At 36.0% G+C, this 22,938-nt stretch overlaps 1 protein-coding gene across 3 annotated transcripts in view; it reads right to left on the bottom strand.

Moving 5' to 3' along the window:
* The window catches only part of SOX6 (SRY-box transcription factor 6), a 693,831-nt gene that overhangs the window by 645,153 nt on the left and 25,740 nt on the right, over positions 1-22,938 (bottom strand). For all 3 annotated transcript variants that reach the window (XM_078433264.2, XM_078433262.2, XM_060606110.3), the window contains exon 4: positions 15,441-15,543. The gene's annotated coding sequence lies outside the window, so the exon portion shown is untranslated. The remainder of the gene's footprint in view (positions 1-15,440; positions 15,544-22,938) is intronic.

The following is a 22,938-nucleotide window of genomic DNA, read 5'->3' as shown; positions in this document are numbered from 1 at the left end:
GGAGAAAAAGAATCTCATGCAGGCTACACGCTGTCAGCACAGAGCCTGACACAGAGCTTGAACCCACAAACCGCGAAATTATGACCTGAGCCAAAACCAAGACTTGGTCACTTAACCGACAGAGCCATGCACATGACCCTTACTTCATTTATCTTTGCTCTGATCTTCATTATTTTCCGTTTAATGCTAACTTTGGATTCATTTTACTCTTTTTTTTTTTTTTCTATTTCTTAAGGTGAAAGCTAAAGTCATTTATTTTAGACCTATCTTCTTATTAGAAAAACTTTTAGTCTTCCAAATTTCCCTCTGAGTACTAAATGAGCAGCACCCCACAAATTTTGACATGTTCCATTTTATTTTTATTCCATTCAAATTGCACTTCTGGTTTCTTTTTGACATATGTTTTTTTAAAAAGTGTGTTATTTAGGGGTGCCTGGTTGGCTCAGTCAGTTGAGCATCTGACTTCGGCTCAGGTCATGATCTTACAGCTTGGGAGTTCGAGCCCCACATCAGGCTCTGTGTTGACAGCTCAGAGCCTGGAGCCTGCTTCAGATTCTGTGTCTCCCTCTCTCTCTCTCTGCCCCTGCCCCGCTCACACTCTGTCTCTCTCTCTCTCCCCAAAAAAATAAACATTAAAAAAAATTTTTAAATGTGTTATGTAGCTTTCAAATTTTTGACATTTTGCAGATATCTGTTACTAGTTTCTAATTTAATTCCAATGTAAGTAGGGAACATATTTGCATGATTTGAATCATTTTATTTCTTTATTCATTTTATTTTTTTGTTTTTGTTTTTGTTGTTTTTTTTTTGGACGATTTTTGGTTATTTATTTATTTATTTATTTTAATTTACATTCAAGTTAGTTAGCATATAGTGCAATAAGGATTTCAGGAATAGAATTCAGTGATTCGTCCCCTACATATAACACCCAGTGCTCACCCCAAGTGTCTTCCTTAATGTCCCTTGTTCATTTAGCCCATCCCTCCACTGACAACCACTCCAGCAACGCTCAGTTTGTTCTCTCTATATAAGAGTCTTATGTTTTGTCCCCTTCCTGTTTTTATATTTTTGCTTCCCTTCCCTTCTGTTCATTTGTTTTGTATCTTAAATTCCACAAATGAGTGAAGTCATATGATATTTGACTTTATCTGACTAATTTCACTTAGCATAATACACTCTGCTTCCATCCATGTTGTAGCAAATGGCAAGATTTCATTCTTTCTGATTGCCAAGTAATACTGTATTGTGTATATATATACCACATCTTTTTTATCCATTCATTCATCAATGCACACTTGGGCTCTTTTCATACTTTGGCTATTGTTGATAGTGCTGCTATAAACACTGGGGTGCGTGTGGCCCTTTCAAACAGCACACCCGTATCCTTTGGATAAATACCTAGTAGTATAATTGTTGGATCATAGAGTAGTTCTAGTTTTAATTTTTTCAGGAACCTCCATACTGTTTTCCAGAGTGGATGCACCAGTTTGCATTCCTACCAGCAGTGCAAAAGTGTTCCTCTTTCTCCATATCCTCGCTAGCATCTGTCATTGCCAGAGTTGTTAATTTTAGCCATTCTGACTAGTGTGAGATGATATCTCATTGTGGTTTTGATTTGTATTTCCCTGATGATGAGTGATGTTGACCATTTTTTCATGTGTCTGTTAGCCATCTGGATGTCTTCTTTAGAAAAGTGTCTATTCATGTCTTTTGTCCATTCCGTCACAGGATTATTTGATTTTTGGGTGTTGATTTGATAAGTTCCTTATAGGTTTTGGATATCTTTATCTGATATGTCATTTGCAAATATCTTCTCCCATTCTGTTGGTTGGCTTTGAGTTTTGCTGATTGTTTCCTTTGCCATGCAGAAGCTTTTTATCTTGATGAGGTTCCAATAGTTCATTTTTGCTTTTGTTTCCCTTACCTCTGGAGACGTGTTGAGTAAGAAGTTGCTGCAGCTGAGGTCAAAGAGGCTTTTGCCTGCTTTCTCCTCAAAGATTTTGATGGCTTCCTATCTTACATTTAGGTCTTTCATCCATTTTGAGTTTATTTTTGTACATGGTGTAAGAAAGTGGTCCAGGTTCATTCTTCCACATGTCACTGTCCAGTTTTCCCAACACCATTTGATGAAGAGACTGTCTTTATTGCATTGGATATTCTTTCCTGCTTTGTCAAAGATTAGTTAGCCACACATTTGTGGGTCCATTTCTGGTTTCTCTATTCTGTTCCATTGATCTAAGTGTCTGTTTTTGTGCCCGTACCATACTGTCTTGATTATTACAGCTTTGTAGTACATCTTGAAGTCCAGAATTGTGATGCCTCCAGCTTTGGTTTTCTTTTTCAGGATTGCTTTGGCTATCAGGGTCTTTCATGGTTCCATACAAATTTTAGGATTGTTTGTTCCAGCTCTGTGAAGAATGCTGGTGTTATTTTGATAGGGACTGCATTGAATATGTAGATGCTGTAGGTAGTATTGACATTTTAGCAATATTTGTTCTTCCAATCCATGAGCATGGAAAATTTTTCCTGTGTGTGTGTGTGTGTGTGTGTGTGTGTGTGTGTGTGTGTGTGTCTTCTTCAATTTCTTTCATACACTTTCTATAGTTTTCAGTATATAGGTTTTTCACTTCTTTGGTTAGGTTTATTCCCAGGTATTTTATGGTTTTTGGTGCAATTGTAAATGGGATCAAATTCCTTGATTTCCCTCTCTGCTGCTTTATTATTGGAATATAGAAATGCAACCCGTTTCTGTGCATTGATTTTATATCCTGTGACTTTGCTGAATTCATGAATCAGCTTTAGCAGTTTTTTGGTGGAATCTTTTGGGTTTTCCATATAGAGTATCATGTCGTCTGCAAACAGTGAAAGCTTGCCTTCCTCCTTGACAATTTGGATGCCTTTTATTTCTTTGTGCTGTCTGATTGCTGAAGCTAGGACTTCCAATACTATGTTTAATAACAGTGGTGAGAGTGGACATCCTTGTCGTGTTCCTGACCTTAGGGGGAAAGCTCTCAGTTTATCCCCATCGAGGATGGTATTAGCAGTGTGACTTTCATATATGGCTTTTATGATCTTGAAGTATGATCCTTCTATCCCCACTTTCTTGAGGGTTGTTATCAAGAAAGGATGCTGTATTTTGTCAAATGCTTTCTCTGCATCTATTGAGAGGATCATATGGTTCATGTCCTTTCTTTTATTGACGTGACGAATCACATTGTTTTGTGGATGCTGAACCAGCCCTGCACCCCAGGTATAAATCCCACTTGGTTGTGGTGAATAATTTTGTTAATGTATTGTTGGATCCAATTGGCTAATATCTTGTTGAGGATTATTGTATCCATATTCATCAGGGAAATTTTTAGTGAGGTCTTTGGTTTTGGGATCAAGGTAATGCGGGCTTGATTAAAATGAGTTTGGAAGTTTTCCCTCCATTTCTATTTTTGGAACAGCTTCAAAAGAATAGGTGTTAACTCTTCTTTCAGTGTTTGATAGAATTCCCCTAGAAAGCCATCTGGCTCTGAACTCTCATTTTTTGAGAGATTTTTGATTACTAATTCCATTTCTTTACTGGTTATTTCTTTACTGGTTATTATTCAAATTATCTATTTTTTCCTGTTTCAGTTTTGGTAGTTTGTGTTTCCAGGAATTTGTCCATTTCTTCCAGATTGCCCAATTTATTGGCATATAATTGCTCATAATATTCTCTTATTATCGTTTGTATTTCTGCTGTGCTAGTTGTGATCTCTCCTCTTACATTTTTTTATTTATTTATTAGGGTCCTTTCTTTTTTCTTTTTGATCACACTGGCTAGGGGTTTATCAATTTTGTTAATTCTTTCAAAGAAGCAGCTCCTGGTTTCATTCATCTGTTCTACTGTTTGGTTTTTTTTGTTTTTTTTTTTTTTTTAATTATTTCAGTAGCATTGATTTCCACTCTAATCTTTATTATTTTCTGTCCTCTGCTAGTTTTGGTTTTCATTTGCTGTTCTTTATCCAGCACTTTAAGGTGTAAGGTTAGGTTGTGTATCTGAGACCTTTCTTCCTTCTTTAGGAAGGCCTGTATTGATTGTTTTATACTTTCCTCTTATGACCACTTTTGCTGCATCCCAGAGGTCATTTGGGCTGTAGTGTTATCATTTTCACTGGCTTCCATGTACTTTTTAATTTATTCTTTAATTTCTTGGTTAACCCATTCATTCTTTAGTAGGATGTTCTTTAATCTCCAAGTATTCGTTGTATTTCCATATTTTTTCTCGTGGTTGATTTAGCATTTCATAGCATTGTGGTCTGAAATATGCACGATATGATCTCGATCTTTTTGAACTTATTGAGGGATGATTTGTGACCCAGTATGTGATCTATTCTGGAGAATGTTCCATGTGCACTCAAGAGGAATGTGTATTCTGCTGCTTTAGGATGAAATGTTCTGAATATATCTGTTAAGTCCATCCAGTCCGATGTGCCATTCAAAGCCATTGTTTCCTTGTTGATTTTCTGTTTAGATGATCTGTCCACTGCTGTAAGTGGGATGCTTAAGTCCCCACTATGATGGTATTATTATCAATGAGTTTCTGTATGTTTGTGATTAATTGATTTATATATCCGGGCTCCTCCACATTGGGGGCATAAATGTTTACAATTGTTAGATCTTGGTGGATAGATCCCTTAATTATGATATAATGCCCTTCTTCATCTCTTATTACAGGCTTTATTTTAAAATCTAGTTTGTCTGATATAAGTATGGCTACTCTGGCATGAGTGAGCATGTGTATGTGCATGCACGGGAGAGGTGGAAGTGACGTCACCCAGCTTCCCACTCTCTAGCATGAGAACTCTGTCCTTTACCCCACCATCAAGCACTCCTCCTTTGTCTCTGGCTCCCTTCCACTCCCTGCTTCTACACTGTCCACATCCAAGCCATCAGCCTGCTAGGCGGCACCTCCCTCCCAAATTTTATCTCAGACGGTGCTGTGTTTCCAAACCCTTTACTTCTGAGGGCCCTGCAGCTTGGACCTGCTCTGACCCTCTGGGGGGAGCGTCTCACTGAGCAACAGCCAGATACCAGCTTGCCCGCAGCAACATTTCTGTGATCACACTGCTATAGAGGCTCAGAGGTTGTGACTGGATGCTGGCTTGCCCCAGAATATGTTTATGCTCTCTTGTAGTGGCAGCATTTCAGGGATTATGGTAAATCACAACATACAATCTGCATCAGGTTTCACCACACTCTGGTGTTTTTGTTCCAATACCAACAATTGTGTTCTCTGGAGTCTGCTGGGACTTTGCCTGTGGGGAGGCCATACAGCACCACTACCAAATGCCCTCCCAACAGGGTATGGTGGAACCACTTCTCTCTGTATGGCCTGAGGACCACTCAGATCTCACCACTAGCTCCTGGGGATTCTCTCTTCCCACCAGAGCACTGCTAGGTATTGGGCTGCAGAATTTCCGATGCTGCTCTGCCCTGTTATAGAGTCTTAATGATATTGAAACCCTCTCCTTTCTCTTTTCTCCCTTTCTTTGTTCAGGCAATTGTGGGTGTTTCCACTCTTTCTCTCCAGCTACTTTCAGGGGGAGTGTTCCCTGTACTCCCCCCACTTCTCTATCCTCTCTCCACAAACACCACTCCCTACCTTCTGCAACTTCTCTCTCCCCCAGTTCACCTCTCTGTGCTGTGTACCTGCTGAGTTCTGTGGCTGAAGTTATGCAGATTGCTTTGCTAATCCTCAGATCAATTTTCTAGGTGTGCAAAATGGTTTGATGCTGATCTAGCTGCATTTCAGGGACAGGAGGAGCAGAGAACTTCCATGCTGCTCTGCCGTCTTGGCCCCACCTTGTTGTTTCTAACCATTTTAAATGTAAGGCTTATTTTCTGGCCCAGAATATGGTCTATCTTGGTAAATACTCCCTGTGCACTTGAAAACAATGTGTATTCTCCTATTGTTTGGTATAGTGTTCTATAAATGTCAAGTAGGCCAAGTTGGTTGACAGTATTATTCAATCTTTTATATCCTTTCTGATTTCCTATATACTTGTTCTATCAATTATTGAGAAAACACTGTTGAAATCTCCACCTCTAATCTTGGATTTTTATAGCTACTTTCAGTTTTACCCATTTTGAAGCTGTTACCAGGTACCATAGCTGTACCATAGCTGTTACCTATGCATAAACAGGATTGTTAAGTCTTCTTGATGTATTGACAGTCTTTATTCCTAAAATATTCTTTCCTCTGAAACCTACTTTGTCTGGTATTAAAGTAGCAATTCTAGCTTTCTTTTGACTCATGTTAGCATGGTTTATTTTTCCAAACCTTTTACTTTTAACTTATTAAAATGGGTTTCTTATAGGCAACATATAGTTGTATCTTGCCTTTTTATCCAATCTGACAAGCTCTGCCTTTTAATTGCAATGCTTAGGCCATTTACATTTAATGAGATTACTGATATGATAAGGTTAAGTCTACCATCTTGCTATTTGTTGTCTCATTTAGTCTTTGTTTATTTTTCCTATTTCCTAATTATTTTGAATAAAATTCTTTAATGAATCTATTTAATCTACAATATTGGCTTATTAGCTGAAGATTCTTTATTATATTATTTTGCTGGTTGTTTTAGAGTTATAGTGTACATTTTAATTTATCATGAGACCAGTTCCAAGTATATCTCATTTTGCCTGTAGCAAAGCACCTTACAACAGTTTACTTCATCCCACCTTCATGTTATTGTCTTATATTTTACTTCTGCATGCTATAAATCCCACAATACATTATTCTTATTTTTGCTTTTACCTTTTAAAGATATTTCAATAATAGAAATAAAATATTTTATACTAACTCACACAATAACTATTTCTGTTGTTCTTCATTCCTTTATTTATATTTATATTTCCATCTGTTACCATTTTCCTTTTGCCTAAAGAAAATTCCTTCAATATTTCTTATAGTATATGCCTGCTAGTCATGAATTTTCAGCTTCTATGCATAGGAAAAGTCTCTTACACCTTTATTTTTGAAGGAAATTTTTGCTGGGAATAGAATTATATGTTGACAGTATTATCCTTCCAGTACTTTAAAGTTGCTGGTCCATCACCTTTTCATGTGCATCATGTCCAATGTGAAATCTGCTGTCATTTAATCTTCGTATCTCTATAAAAAATATCTTTTTTCCTCTGGTTTTCTTTTCCTTATCATTGAATTTAATAAATTTTGATTATAATGCATTTCTTGTGCTTGGGGCTTATAGTTTTCAACAAATTATAAAAAAAAAATATTGGCCATTATGTATTCAAATATTTTTCTTTCCCTTCTCCTCTTCTCTTTCAGGAACTCCAATTATACATATATTAGACTACTTGAAGTTGTTCCACAGCTAACTCATTCTCCATTTTCCCTCTCTTTTTTTTCTCGGTTTCATTTTAGAAAGTCTCTATCACTGTCATCAAATTCATTAATCTTTTCTTTGGCAATGAATACTATGATTTAATCACACCATGTGTATATATACGTTCCTTAATGTCAGACATCATAGTTTTCTTAGTAGTTGGATTTGTGTCTTTTTAAAAATATTTTCCATGTCTCTGCTCAATTTTTCCTCTATCTTCTTAACATATGGAATACCATGATATTAACTCTTTAATGTTCTGTTCTACTAATTCATTCATCGATGTCATTTTGGGGCCAGTTTCAATTGATTGATTTTTCTCCTTTTATTAGGTTGTATTTTCCTGCTGTTTTGCATCCCTGTTAAATTTTTAGTGAATGCCAGATACTGTAAATTTTACCTTGATAAGTACTGGACACTTCTGTATTCCTATAAATATCCTTGAGCTTTGTTCTAAGAAATAGTTAAGTGACTTGAAAATAGTTTGAACACTTGGTCTTGCTTTTAAGCTTCACTAGGTAAAAGCAATATATAGTCCAAGGCTAATTTTGCCCTACTGTTGAGGCAAACCTCTTCTGAGCTTACTGCCTGATATCCTGTGAATTATGAGATTTTCACCCTGGCTTCTGAAAATTGGAATTACTTTCATCCCTATTTGATCACTGAATATTGTTCCTTCTAACCCTTTAGTGGTTCTTTCCTCCATAAGTGTTTTATCTTTTTGTGCTTAGAAAATACACCATTCTTCAGTCTGTAGCTTATGATATAAACTGAAAATTCCAAATCTCCAGGGTTCTTATCCTATTAAAGCTTGAAATCCTGTTCTCCAGGTTTTTATCTGTTTTATCAGCTTTATAGGGCTTGTTTTGAAATTCAAAGCAAAGAATTTGTCTCTTTATTTTGGGTTCTTTTCTGACTTCCTTTCACTGAGGCAAAGAAAATCTCAGCCTTAGAGTCTAGTTTTTATAGCATAAGGGCTGCAAGATAAAACAGAACTTGGAAAATTTTCCAAGAAGGAAAACTTTCTATAATATTTCAAAATACTATCCCATTACACATGTTTTGGTGATAATGCTTCCTCTTCCCTGTCATCTTCTTCTTTCCCTTCTCCTTCTCCTTCTCATTAATGGTTTACTTTTTTGGATTTTCAAGTGATACAAGGAAACACTGTTTTCGGAGTCTAAAAGAATTACTGCGGGCAACTTCCAAAATGGGTTACTTGTGACAAGTTACTTAAAACTCTCCATTACAGATTTGTGAGATTTTCATGATGCTATGAGGATTAAATTGGTTATTACGTGCATAGTGCCTGCCACCATATATGATATATAATAGCATCTTAATAAGTGTTAGCCTTCAATAAGGGAATATTTTTGCAGTGTCAAAAAAATTTTTAAGTGAAAGTGACTTAAATAATAGGCTAACGGTTTTATTTGGCTGATGTGCATCAGGTAACACCTGAAGATCAGGTGACTCCTTGTTTGAAGCAGGGCCAGAATATTGGAAAGTATGGGTTCTTGTAGTTTTGGCTTAGGAACCAGAGCTTTTTGTCTGATTTACTGTTTTTATTTTAACTGACAAGATTGGGGATCATTCCTGTTTTCATGTCCCAGCTTGGGAAAAGCTGGTGCAATCTTAATAGCCATCAGAACAGTATTGTCACAGAACTGGTTTTGCAAGCTATGTAATTTATTAGCTGGTCAAAGTTCATAGGGCAGGGAAGGTAGATAGCAAAAAGAAAGAAAAAGAGGCAAAGCCAGAAAGCAAGGGAGAAACTGAAGATGCATGGTTATGTGTGTCTTAGACCTTTTACAAAGGGAAGACCTTTTGTTAAATGATGTTAGATATTTCTTATTGCGTTAATGAGAATTCATTCATAATCAAGAAAGAGGCAACTAAAACACAACATCAAAGAAAAAGATCACTTTATTCTTGATCTGAGCCTTTTAAAATAACTTTATGTTTACAAAAGTAATTACTTTAAAAAACAAAACAGATGTGTAAATAAGTGATGGGGATTAAGGAGTGCACTTGTGATGAGCACTGAGTGTTATATGGAAGTGGTGAATCACTATATGGTACACCTGAAACTAATATTACACTTTGCGCTAACTAGTTGGAATTTAAATAAAAACTTTTAAACAAAAAAAAACCACTTAAGTATAAAGAAAAAACAAAACAAAACACCATCACCCAAGACAACCACTATTAATGTTTTGGATTACATCTTTCTACTTTTTCTATGCATTTGTAAGCCAGATACATCTGCTACTCCCCTTTTAGCTGGCTCTGGAGTCCTAGAGAATATTTCCCCATTTACTTCTCTCTTTAAATTCTCTCTCTCAAAATACAAAAAAAAGGGGGGCTAGGAAGAAGTAAAGGAAAAAAAAGGCTTTAGTAAGCAATTAAACTTCACTGAAGACTTTTTAGCAGTTTTTCTCCACAGTCAACACATTTAGAATCTGCCTTACATATTTTTATTCTCCCAAACTCCTCCTCAGTGCAGACTGCCCCAACCTCTTAGGTATTTATGCTCTAATCTTTATTATTTCCCTTCTGCTGGCTTTGGGTTATATTTTATTTATTTTCTAGCTCCTATAGGTGTAAGGTTAGGTTGGGTATTTGAGCTTTTTCTTGCTTCTTGAGATAAGTTTGAATTGTAATTTATTTTCCTCTTAGGACTGTCTTTGCTGCATCCCAAGGGGTTTGGACTGTCATATTTCCATTTCCATTTGCTTCCATGTATTTTTTAATTTCTTTTTAAATTTCCTGGTTAGCTCATTCATTCTTTAGTAGGATGTTTTTAACCTCCATATATTTAAGGGCTTTCAAAATTTTTTCTTCTGTTTCATTTCAAGTTTCATAGCATTGTGATCTGAAAATATGCATGGTATGATCTCAATCATTTTTACTTGTTGAGGGCTATTTTGTGATCCAAAATGTCACATGGAGAATGTTCCATGTGGACTCAGGAAGAATGTATATTCCACTGCTTTAGGATGAAATGTTCTGAATATATCTGTTAAGTCCATCTGGTCCAATGTATCATTCACAGCCATTATTTCCTTGATGATTTTCTGCCTAGATGATCTGTCCATTGTTATAAGTGGAGTATTAAAGTCTCCTACAATTACGGTATTGTCAATAAGTTTGCTCATGTTTGTGATTAGTTGACTTATATATTTGGGTGTTTCCACATTGGTGGCATAAATATTACAACTTTTAGCTCTTCTTGATGGATACACCCCTTAATTATGATATAATGCCCTTCTTCATCTCTTGTTACAGTCTTTGTTTTAAAATCTAGTTTGTCTGATATAAGTTCCAGCTTTCTTTTGACATCCATTAGCATGATAGATGGTTCTCCATCCCCTCACTTTCAATCTACAGGTGTTTTTTATCCATTCTGATACCCTATTTCTTTTGATTGGTGCACTTAGTCCATTTACATTCAAAGTGATTATTGAAATATCTGAATTTAGTGCCATTTTGTCTATAGAGTTCATGTTTATGGTGATATCTCTGGTCCTGGTAGTCTTGGCTGCTTTCCATTCACCCAGTCCCCCTTAGGATCTCTTGCAGGGCTGGTTTAGTGGTCATGAACTCCTTTAGTTTTTGTTTGCCTGGGAAAGCCTTTATCTCTCCTTCTATTCTGAATAAAAGCTTTGCTGGATAAAGGATTCTTGGCTGCATATTCTTCCTATTCAGCACATTGAATATTTCCTGCCATTCCCTTCTGGCCTACCAAGTTTCAGTGGACAGGTCTGCTACTGCCCTATGTGTCTACGCTTGTAGGTTAGGATTTTTTATCCCTAGGTGCTTTGAGAATTCTCTCTTTATCTCTGTATTTTGCCAGTTTCACTATGATATGTCATGGTGTTGACCTGTTTTTGTTGATTTTGAAGGGAGTTGTCTGTGCCTTTTGGACTTGAATTCCTGTTTCCTTCCCCAGATTAGGAAAGCTCTGTTATAATTTATTCAAATAAACTTCTGCCCCTTTATCTCATTTTTCTTCTTCTGGGACTCCTATGATATGGATATTGTTTCATTTCATGGAATCACTTAGTTCTCTAATTCTACCCTCATGATCTAGTAATTTCCCTTCCCTCTTTTTTCAAGTTAATTATTTTCCATAATTTTATCTTCTATTTCACCTATTCTCTCTTCTGCTTCTTCCATCCTTGCTGTCACTGTATCTAGTTTATTTTGCATCTCAGTTGTAGCATACTTTAAATTCATCCTGACTAGTTCTTAGGTCTTTGATCTCTGTAGTAAGGGTTTCTCTGGGTCTTCTATGCTTTTTTCAAGCCCAGCTATTAGTCTTATAACTTCTATTCTAAATTCTTGTTTGGATATGTTATTTATATCTGTTTTGAGAAATTCTCTCGCTGTGATTTCTTCTTGACTTTTCTTTTGGGGAGAATCCCTCCATCTTGTCATTTTGGCTAAGTTTCTGTCTTTTGTGTGTTTTAATAGCTTGTTATATGTCCTGCACCTGAGAGTACTACTATACTAAAAAGGGGTCATACACTGTCCAGGGACTGGCACTCCAGGCAGTGTTTCTGGTGTATGTTTTGTGCACTCACTCTGTTGTTGCATTTTGGCTGCTCTATCCCACTGGTCAGTCCTCTGCAGAGCTCCTCCTTGCTTGCAGTAGTTGAGTGTTTGGACCTTCAACTAGGTGTGCTTTGATTTGTTAAAATAACCCTGGAAAAAAAGGTGGGGAGCCTTGATCCTGACAAGCTGTCTCCCTCCAAATGTGGAGTTCCTTCTGCCACTCCACAGATTAATCTCCTGGGTGTTCCAAATGATCTGACCTTAATACAGTTGTGTCTGAGGGATGAGGAAAATCCCAGTCCCCCTACTTCTCTGCCATCTTAACTCTCCCTCTATACTTTTTGAATCTAGAAATGAAGACAAAATTCCATCCAACACAAAAATAAGCAAAATTTACATTAACTCTTAAAACTTAGTAATCTCATAAGCATCCTAAATAGAGAAGTTAAGCAAAACTAGAATGTAAATTTAATACAGTATAATAAAATGCAGAAAAAATACATCTGAAGAGTATATGAAAATCTGAAACAATATTTTCAACCCCAAAATAAATAACTATGCATTTGAATTCCATTTTAATTTACCTATTGAATAAGTAAGAGTTTCAGAAAGAGACAGGAAATACTGGACCACCATTATTTTCCAAAGGCAAGAGATAAACTTAACTCTCCAAGTAGCTTGTCGTTCTAAAGTTCTAAGAACCAGATGATGTCTGAATTTTATTTGGGAAACACTGTGTGCTCTGAGGTAATATTTAGAAAGAAAATAGAATCCAACAACAGCTACACATTTAGTTTTACTTACTAGTTTTCTGTTTGTTGTTTTAATGTTTAAGAAAGAAATATTTTGGAGTGCGCCACTGATTATGGATAGAAATATATGTCATTTACCTATTTAAAATCTAAATGTAACACTAACCACAAATACTAGTTAGAAAAATAGTAATTACTAGATCTTTCCTTTCACCCTTTAGTTCTGGTCTCAGTTCTGCCACTAATTAGGTCACTATATATGTAACCTTGAATGAGGCATCTAACCTCTGTTAGCTTGGATTTCCTAATATGTAAAATGACGATGCTGGACTGGATAATTTAAAACAACCTTCTAGCTATAAATTTGATAATCTAATAACTGTACTCCATGCACTTGTCATTCACTGAACATCAATTATGTTCTAGGCATCAGGCTAAATTTTGACTATTAAAACCAATTCTATCATTTATTTAACACTTATATAACTGACACTGTGGTAAACATTTTGCATATATTTTCTTACTTAATCTCCACAATAGTCTTAGGAAGTAGATGCTATTATAACCTATTTTATAGCCAAAAATTGTTATCTAGAGGGCTTAAATAATAGCTGGTTAGTATAAGAGTCAAGATTCAAACCCAGGGATCTCTAATTCCTAAGCCCATATTTAACCAGAATATTATCCTGCCACCAAGGAGCTAATGGTCCAATATTTCTCAAAATGTAGTCCTCAAATCACCTGCATCAGAATTACTTGGGGTACTTATTTAGAATGCAGATATTCAGACTTTACTCAAGTAATACTGGTTTCTAATGAAACCAGTATCTATGGAGTGGGGTCTATATTTTATTTTATTTTTATTTTATTTTATTTTATTTCATTTTATTTTATTTTATTTCCCCCCTTTTTTAATTGAAGTATAACTAACATGCAGTGTTATATTAGTTTCAGGTATAGAATGCAAATTAGTCTAGCCACTCTAGAAAATAGTATGGAGGTTCCTCAAAAAATTAAAAACAGAATTACCATATGATCTAGTAATTCCACTACTGGGAATTTAGCCAAAGACAACAAAAACACTAATTTGAAAAGATATATGCACCCCTATCTTTATCATAGTATTATATACAATAGCCAAGATATGGAAGCAACCCAAATGTTCTTCAACAGATGAATGGAGTCTATATTTTAAATATGTGATTCTGATCAGATGGTTTCTATGCATAGTAATTCTCAAGCCTACTATACCTTCATAATTTGTCCACATTGATTAATAGTTAATGAATGACCACTATATACAAGTCACACCATACTAGGTGCTGTTTTAGGTAAATTTTTACGAGACTTTTGTGTCAGACTGCAAGCAAGTGACTTGACAATAAGATGCAAATACCTATAGTGCAGAACATTTGTGGAATCTTTGAGATCTTGCTTTAACTGTTATAATTTTTGCTCTGTATTTGCTTTTATATTGTTTTATTTATGCATGTATTATCTTTGTTAAACAATGTGAATCCTTCGGAGGCTTCTGTTCATCTTCTATTTTCATTTGTTCTTCTGAAAAATATTTATTAAGTACCTACTTAGTGCCAAACATTATGTGAACACTGGAACTACACTGGTGAGCAAAATTCAGACTCAGTTCCTTCATGGAGCTTTTGGTCTAGCATGAAGAAATCCATTAACGAAATAATCAGAAAAATGTAAACACAAATAATCAGACAAATGTAATAAATGTAAATTGTTACTGTTATGCATGATATAAAGAAAAATTATGGTCTGCTTTAAAAAAAAATTACAAAAGGGGTGTGCCTAGGTTGCTCAGTCAGTTGAGCATCCAACTTCGGCTCAGGTCATGATCTCACAGTTCGTTTGTTCGAACCTGGCATCAGGCTCTGTGATGACAGCTCAGAGCCTGGAGCCTGCTCCAGATTCCATGTGTGTGTGTGTGTGTGTGTGTGTGTGTGTGTGTGTCTTAAAATAAATAAACATTTTTTAAAATCTAAAATAAATAAATAAATATTTTTTTAAAAACTTACAAAAAAAGAAATGTGATCTGATCAGAGAAGTCTGACATCCCTAAGGAAGCAACTTTTGAATTAAGATCTGAAAGATATGTAAACATTAATTAGGTGAAAAGGGAGGAAAAAGAAGGAGGTATCTAGGAAAAGGGTAGAGCATGTGAAAGGGCACTTGTAGAAGATGGATACATGGCAAGAACAAAGGATTGATGAACAAGGAAAATTTAGAGTGGAGAGAATGAATTGATGCTTAAGAAGTCACCAGAGGTCAAATGGTATAGGGCATTATAAGCCATATGAAGAATTTTGTCCTTATCTTGAAACAATGGCAAAGCAATGAAGGGATATATGGTTATTCTCCATTTGTTCTGCCCCACTCCCAGACCCATTCTCCACACATAGCCCTGGGAGGCTAAAACCACAGACTGCATCACCTGGGCAAACTGTTAAGTGGCTTCTGTTTGTATTTAGCCAAGGGGAAGCACCTGCAGGAGACTAGCAGGAACAAAGAAGAATATTTCTTCTATACTCTCATCCTACTTTGGGGTCTCAGGTCTAGTAGTAGTTGTTGCATAGCTAAACAATGGCTCCTGCCCAGTAGGCCCTCCTCTAGGACTCTGGGCTTTAATAGCACTGTTCCATCCTTTTGTGCCCTCAGGCCTGAGGATGGTAATGGCTTCCTCCTGTTGGTCTCTGGGTTCCTCAGCATTTCTTATTGTTTTACTTACCTCCCCACATCTTTGAAGGTAGTCCTTTCATTAAAGCCTTTTCCTCAGAGTGGAATTGTTTCCTGCTGGGACCATAACAAGTGAAGTATTCAATCCCTAGGGCCTAGTAAAAAGATATGTACAAAGTGACACTCAATAAATATCTTGCAACCAAATGACCAGACTAACTTATTCCAGTCATAGGACACTCCATGGAATTTTCTTTGCCTCTTATTTCCACTGATTACTTTATTCTTAGTAGTTGATCTTCTTAATTGCTAAAAAATTCTTAACAGACTAAAACAATTACCACTCATACACAGGTTCTATCCATCCAAAGGAATTAGAGGGAACAAGGCCTTTGTAGTTAGACATAACAAACATGGACTTGGATAAGAAGAGACCCGGATTTACTTCTTTGCTCTGCCACTTAATAGTCATAAGCCCTGAGGCATATTTTATGAACTCTCTGAATCTCGGTTTCCTATGTAAAATGGGAATGTTAATACTTACCTTGAAGGATTCTTGTGAATTGTAAATAAAGTGAGGGCTGGTAAAAGGAAGGTGCTTAATAAGTGATAGTTAATTGGGACACCTGGGTGGCTCAGTTGGTTAAGTGTCTGACTTTGGCTCAGGTCATGATCTCTGGGTTCATGAGTCTAAGCCCCATATCGGCCTCTCTGCTGTCAGTGCAAATCCCACTCCAGATCCTCTGTCCCCAACTCTCTCTCTCTCTGCCCCATTCACACTCTCTCTCAAAATAAATAGACACTTCAAAATCTAATAAAAAAAAATAAGTGGTAGCTAGTATTACTATTACATCTATTTAATCTAGGATGAAAAGACACTTTTTTAAAAGTATATTTACTTATTTTGAGAGGAAGAAGGAGTGTGAGTAGGGAGGGCAGAGAGAGAGAGGTAGAGAGAGAATCCCAAGCAGGCTCTGTACTATCAGCACAGAGCCTGACCTCACAAACTGTGAGATCATGACCTGAGCTGAAATCAAGAGTCAGATGCTTAACTGACTGAGTCACCCAGATGTCCTGGAAAAGACACATACTTAAAATTGATGTATATTCATGGTTTTTAAAAACTGTACAGAAAAATATAAAGTGTAAAATAAAAAGTAAAAGCCCCATTTCTTTCCTTCACCTCACAATTCTACTTCTGAGCACTGCTGTTAAAAATTGGGTATGTATCTTTATAGACATTTTCTACACTTTAAACACTGCATTTGAAGAATGAAGATGAAATCACACATGCTAGGAAGGGGAAGAATCAGCACTCCGCCTTTTCTTTCTGACTGAGATATTCAGAGGTGTGTGCATCACAACAATCCCAGAAAATTCAGATACCACCCTAATATCAATGCCATCCAAAAAAAAATTACAATTTTGAAAATAGAGTGAGCAGATTGTTATTTCTATTTCTTTGGCTATCACTTGGGCTAATTTAGGACAGGATGGAAAATACTTCTGATTCTTAATACAAACATTTCAGAGAACTGAAAAGAGGAAATGAAAAGTACCAGGACAATAAGGAAAACACTGTTAAGAATGGTTATGATCATTCTACTCAGAACCTAAAGACTCAACTATCCTTTATCGGCCTATAAAAGTAAGTAATTTCCAATCACTCGCTACAAAAAAAGTAAAGCATCACTTTACTTGAGCCAGTATGTTTACATGAGCCAACATGTTTAAGAAAATGTTTTTCAAAGTGTAGTCTGAAAAATTTGCATCGTAATCATTCAGCATGCTTATAAAAAACACACACCTATAAATCAGAATCTCTAGAAGGCCCAGGATCTCCCCCTTTAACATATGCCCTAGGAAATCCTTAAGCAATCTAAAAGGTTGAAAATGATTTTTTAAGGTAAATTAGAAATAATAAGGCAAATACCACACACACAGATACTCCTTTGAATGTTTAGAGCAGAAAGAAAATTCCTCTCCATTCTCCCCACCATTTTAATTCCTCCCTCTTCCATAGGACCCAAACTAATCGATCATCGTATTTTATAGTTTCTTTCTAGTGGGTTATAAATCAGTCCTTTCATTTCCACTCCTACTTCCTTAGGCCAAGCTCTTGTCATCTCAAACCTGGACTACCTTTTCCCTTAAAAATCTTTCTGCCTCCAATGCATTCTGTACACTGGATTAATGCTTGTAAAACTCCATTTTCACCCTATCTTTCTTTTGTACAAAAGCATTGAAATGATTACAAAAGAAAGTTCATAATGCTTAAACTGACAAAGTCTCCCACAATGTGACCCTATGCTAAATTTCCAGTCTTTTTCTCATTGTTCTCCCATACTAACCTTCCTTATTAGCTAAACGAGATTTATTGGCTTCCTGTGTGTGGCTAAGGCTGCTAGATGATCACCAAATATCTTCTCCTTCCTGAGCACAGTTAGACTACATTTCCTAGTCTTCTTCATTGTTTGGAAAATATAACTGACCACATAACTGAATCCTGGAATGTAAACAGAAGTGATAAATCCCATTTATAGGATAAAACTTTAATTACCAGCTCTACTCATCCACACTTTCTCCTTCTGCCTGTTCTAAGGGACAGCTGAGCCCCCAAAGAGCCTGGTTTCCTGAATCACTATATGAAAGAGAGCCAATCACCAACCAGGACCAACCAGACCAGGACTTAGACTGTTATATGAGAAATAAATGTGCTTGAGACATTCGGAATTTTTAGAAAGGTAATGATTCACAGGGGTGCTTGGGTGGCTCAGTTGGCTAAGCATCTGACTTTTGATTTCAGTTTAGGTCATGACCTCATCGTTGTTGAGATGGAGCCCCACATTAGTGTCAAGTGGGCATGGAGCCTGCTTGAGATTCTTACTCTCCCTCTCTCTCTGCCCCTCCTCTCTCTCTCTCTCTCTCTCTCTCTCTCTCTCAAAAAAAAAAAAAGTAAAGATTCATAACTCCCTAGAAAGGAAGAATCTACAAAATACAATGATTAATTAGCTAAGGGTAGTAAGGAAGAGGGAGGATTCAGAGTTCGTAGAGAGAAAAGGAAGCAAAGGGGGCAGAACTCTTTTTGCTCTAGACTTCATTAAGAATGTATGAGTGTATGTGCTATTTGTTAGACTAATCTAACAGACTAATCTACACTAATGCAGTATCTAACATACTTTGTTGATTCTTACATATGATCTTTGGCTCTTTTCTGTTGGAAAGTTCTTTCTAATATACTCAATCTCTGCTCAAGTCCCTTTTCTTAACTTCTTCAACCACTCAAGTTCGTAGATCCCTCCTTCCCAGATTATCTTGCATTTTTAAACTTTTCATGTAAAAATATATTTTCTCCATTCCTATTACAAACTCCTTAATGTAGGAATTGTTCTTCATAAATCTGAATATTTCCCAGAGTTTTTATATCCAGCTGGACATTAGTGTTTAATAAATATATGTTGAATAGACCTGAATGAGTCACATTAGGAAAAAATAACAGAAAAACTTTCCAAGGAGAAGCTGCCCTAAATCATCGTTAGAAGGTAGAAGTATACATAAAATTAAAAATACAGTAAAATAGGGGCACCTGGGTGGCTCAGTCAGTTGAGCATCTGATTCTCCATTTCAGCTCAAGTCATGATCCCAGGGTCATGGGATCGAGCCCCGCATTAGCTCCACGCTGAACATGGAACCTGCTTGGGATTCTTTCTCTCTCTCCCCTGGACCCTCTCCTCTACACACATTCTCAGACCCTCTCTAAAATAAATAAATAAATAAATATATATATATATATATATATATATATATATATATGATAAAATAAAACACATACATAAATATTACATATATGCCTCCAAAAAAGAATTTCTCAGTCCTAACTAATCCACAGCTTTCCTTTAGTCTATGAGAATGCAAGGGATTTCCCCCAGACTAATAAATATTGGAGGTTCTCTGGACAAGAAGAATTAGCACCAAGTCCAAAAATAATCCATTTGACTCAAGCAGGTATCAACCTACATGCCTATGATAGAGCAGTACCTGGTAAGATGGGGTGCCTGAGTGCCTTGGTTGGTTAAGTGTCCACGTTCGGTTCAGGTCGTGATCTTGATTCTCGAGTTTGAGCCTTGTGTCAGGATCTGTGTTGACAGCTCAGAGCCTAAGCCTGTTTCAGATTCTGTGTGTGTGTGTGTGTGTGTGTGTGTGTGTGTGTGTCTTTCTCTCTGCCCCTCCCCTGCTTGTGGTCTGTCTCTCTCTCAAAAATAAACAAACATTTTAAAAATTAAAAAAAAAAAAAAAAGAATGATACCTGGTAAGAAATCTGAATTATAGGTTATACCTATAATGCTCCTGTGACCACTACAGAAATCAAGACCGGTTGACTAAGCACCTAGATCAGTGGTATACAATAGAACTTTCTGCCTTGATGGAAATGTTCTATATCTGTCTGGCCACTAACTACATGTGACTATTGAAATTTTAAAACATGGCTAAGTAAGACTAAAAACTAAATTTTGAGTGTGGTTTAATGTCTGTTAATTTAAATCCAAATTTAAATAGCCACATGTGGTTAGTGGCAACCATGCTGGATATCACATACCTAGATGTTTTTCTTTCCTTTAAATACACTTGTATGACTTGATAAACTTGCTTGTGAATTTTCTAATTTTGCATACTACTACTATTCACTTTTACTTACTTACTTAATAGCCTGTAGCCTTTAGTGTTGAAGTTTACTTTTAAACATCAAAAACAAACCAACTAAAATTGAAAACTGGTGAGTTACTTCCCTATTATAGATCAAGGACTAAAACTAGGTCCTCTATTTTTTTTTTAATTTTTTAATGTTTATTTATTTTAGAGAGAGAGACACAGAGTGCGAGTAGGGGAGGGTTAGAAAGAGGGAGACACAGAACCTGAAGCAGGCTCCAGGCTCTGAGCTGTCAGCACAGAGCCCAATGCGAGGCTCGAATTCAGGAATAAGCCTACGTCAGATGCTCAACTGACTGAGCCACCCAGGCACCCTAGGTCCCCACTGTAATTCTAGTGCACTTTAAACTATTTCACACTGCGTATCACCGCCTACATTATAAATCCTAAACAGACAATACATTTTCAATGTGATATATACCTTTTTTTGCTATTAATGAATTTATCCTGATTTTAACAAGGATCTTATGGCCTGAAACCCCCAGAAATCCGGCTCAGGAAAACAAAGTAATGTATTAACATTCAATAACATGAGTATGCAGTTCTACCTGACACAGGATCAAAAGCTCATGTTTGGTAAAACAAAGATACTAGTTGAAAGTTTTCTACACACACTTCATTATCTGATTTCTGGAGTTAGTCTAAATGTAAATATTGAAATTATTTTATTATTTCAAGGTATTTTTGAAACCTGAAGGAAATATTTTACTAATAATTTGAGAAAATTCAAAAATGATTTACAAATAAAAGTCCAAATTGATGGAATATCTCACTGTATTTTTTGTTATAAAATATCAATTATGTACACTAACATTCATGCAATTTTGCTAGTCACTATATATACTTAAAACAAACTCCCAAATCCTTCTTTTTTTTTTTAATGTTTATTTATTTTTGAGAGAGAGAGACAGAGCACAAGCAGGGGAGGAGCAAAGAGAGAGGGGAACACAGAATCTGAAGCAGGTCCCAAGCTCTGAGCTGTCAGTACAGCCTGACCCTGGGCTCAAACCCACAAACCATGAGGTCATGACCTGAGCCTAAGTTGGACACTTAAGTGACTGGGCCCCCCAGGCGCCCCCTGAATCCTTCTAAGACTTTATGGTCTAAAGGAAAGTTTCCATGTATTTTTAAAATTTTTTTTTAATGTTTTTATTTATTTTTGAGACAGAGAGAGACAGAGCATGAGCAGGGAGGAGCAGAGAGAAGGAGACACAGAATCTGAAGTAGACTCCAGGCTCTGAGCTGTCAGCACAGAGCCCGATGCGGGGCTAGAACTCACAGACCATGAGATCATGACCTGAGCTGAAGTCGGACACTTAACCGATGGAGCCACCCAGGCACCCCTCCATGTATTTTTTTAAATGCTACATTGGTCACTATGCTGGTCTTTATTAGAAGAGGTAACTGCTCTGAATTGTTTTAACCCTTCTATGAAATAAAAGCATGTGTCTGTGTGCCCTCAAGAAATAAGGACAATGCTTGGGGAAAACACAGTGACTATGTAAATTGTTAAATCAGTTTACTGTATATGATTTCCTGAGTCAGACTACTGGAAGGCACTTTTACAAACATCAGAACCTTCCTCTCACAGACCTTTTTCCAGTCCTAGGACACTGGCTAGCTCTGAAGTACAGTAACTTTTTTTCCATTAGTATCCTTTATTCTCTCTGGGCATGGAAAATTTGGAAGATTCTCCATTCCAAGCCCACTGGCTAGCCTTCTTGTTTTCCTGCGTCCCCAATCTTCTAAAGGTGTTTGATGTCCCAGACACCTTCAGAAAGCCTGTGTTGTACTGTAATATTTTATGAACAAGGAAAAAAAATCCTGAATATTGTATTTTACATCTCAACTGAAATAGTTCATGTCAAAGAAACTACCTATGCAGTAAACATATATATATTTATATTTATATTTATTATATTTATATTTATATTTATATTTACATAATTCTTCCCCACACACTTCTTTAAGGGATAGTTTTCCCTGAACATTTAGCAAATAAGTAAGTAATAAATAAAACAATTATTAGAAGGTCACAAGTGGCATCAAATTTGAATTTGCTTTCCTGTAGCATTAAAAATGTACATTATATGTTTGTACTTTAATAAGTTACATAGTGTGTACATAGAATGTGTTTTTACTACAGGATCAAATCACACTAATCAGTATGATACAATACAAGGAAAATATACAGTTCACAAATATGGATTAATGACCATGAGGGTATCACAAAATATTTCATATGCTAATGGTAAATGATCAAATTACACTTGTAAATTGGTGAATGTAACATTCTCAGAACACCTGGTAATGAAAACATTTTATTATTTTTATGAATGTATAATGTCTCATGACTGCCAGAAACATTCTTTTAAATTTTCATTTGATTAAAAAATGGCTGGTGAATATTTTTTATGAAAAAGACTATTCAAGATAGAAAGAGACCTCAGTGCCAACCTCCAGCCCAGAGGAATTTTTAATTACAAAGACTTATTTAAATTACAAAGACCTTTTTCACTTTTGAGTTTCTCAAAGTGTTTCATAATAATATAAACTAGAAATATAATCTGGAAAGTAGAGGGGAATGCTAATGGAAAGCTTGAGTGCTATGAAATAAACTTGATATATCTTTGACTTTTATTTCTCTCCGCATCAAAAACAAACTAACTTTAAAAATTTGTGTTTATTTGTTTATTTCATCTTTTTTACAACATGCTCAAACCTGATACCTTATACTTTAAAATTTTGCCCATGCAACATCATTTATGAGTTACAACACAGAAAAATTTGTATTTCTTTCAACAGTATCACTCTGTAATACACCTTGCAAATTGTTTTAATAC

Source organism: Panthera onca, chromosome D1 (assembly GCF_046562875.1).
Source record: "Panthera onca isolate mPanOnc1 chromosome D1, mPanOnc1 haplotype 2, whole genome shotgun sequence".
Lineage (NCBI taxonomy): Eukaryota > Metazoa > Chordata > Mammalia > Carnivora > Felidae > Panthera > Panthera onca.
Note: the sequence above shows the minus strand (reverse complement) of the source record. Positions and strands in the feature narration are given on the sequence as shown.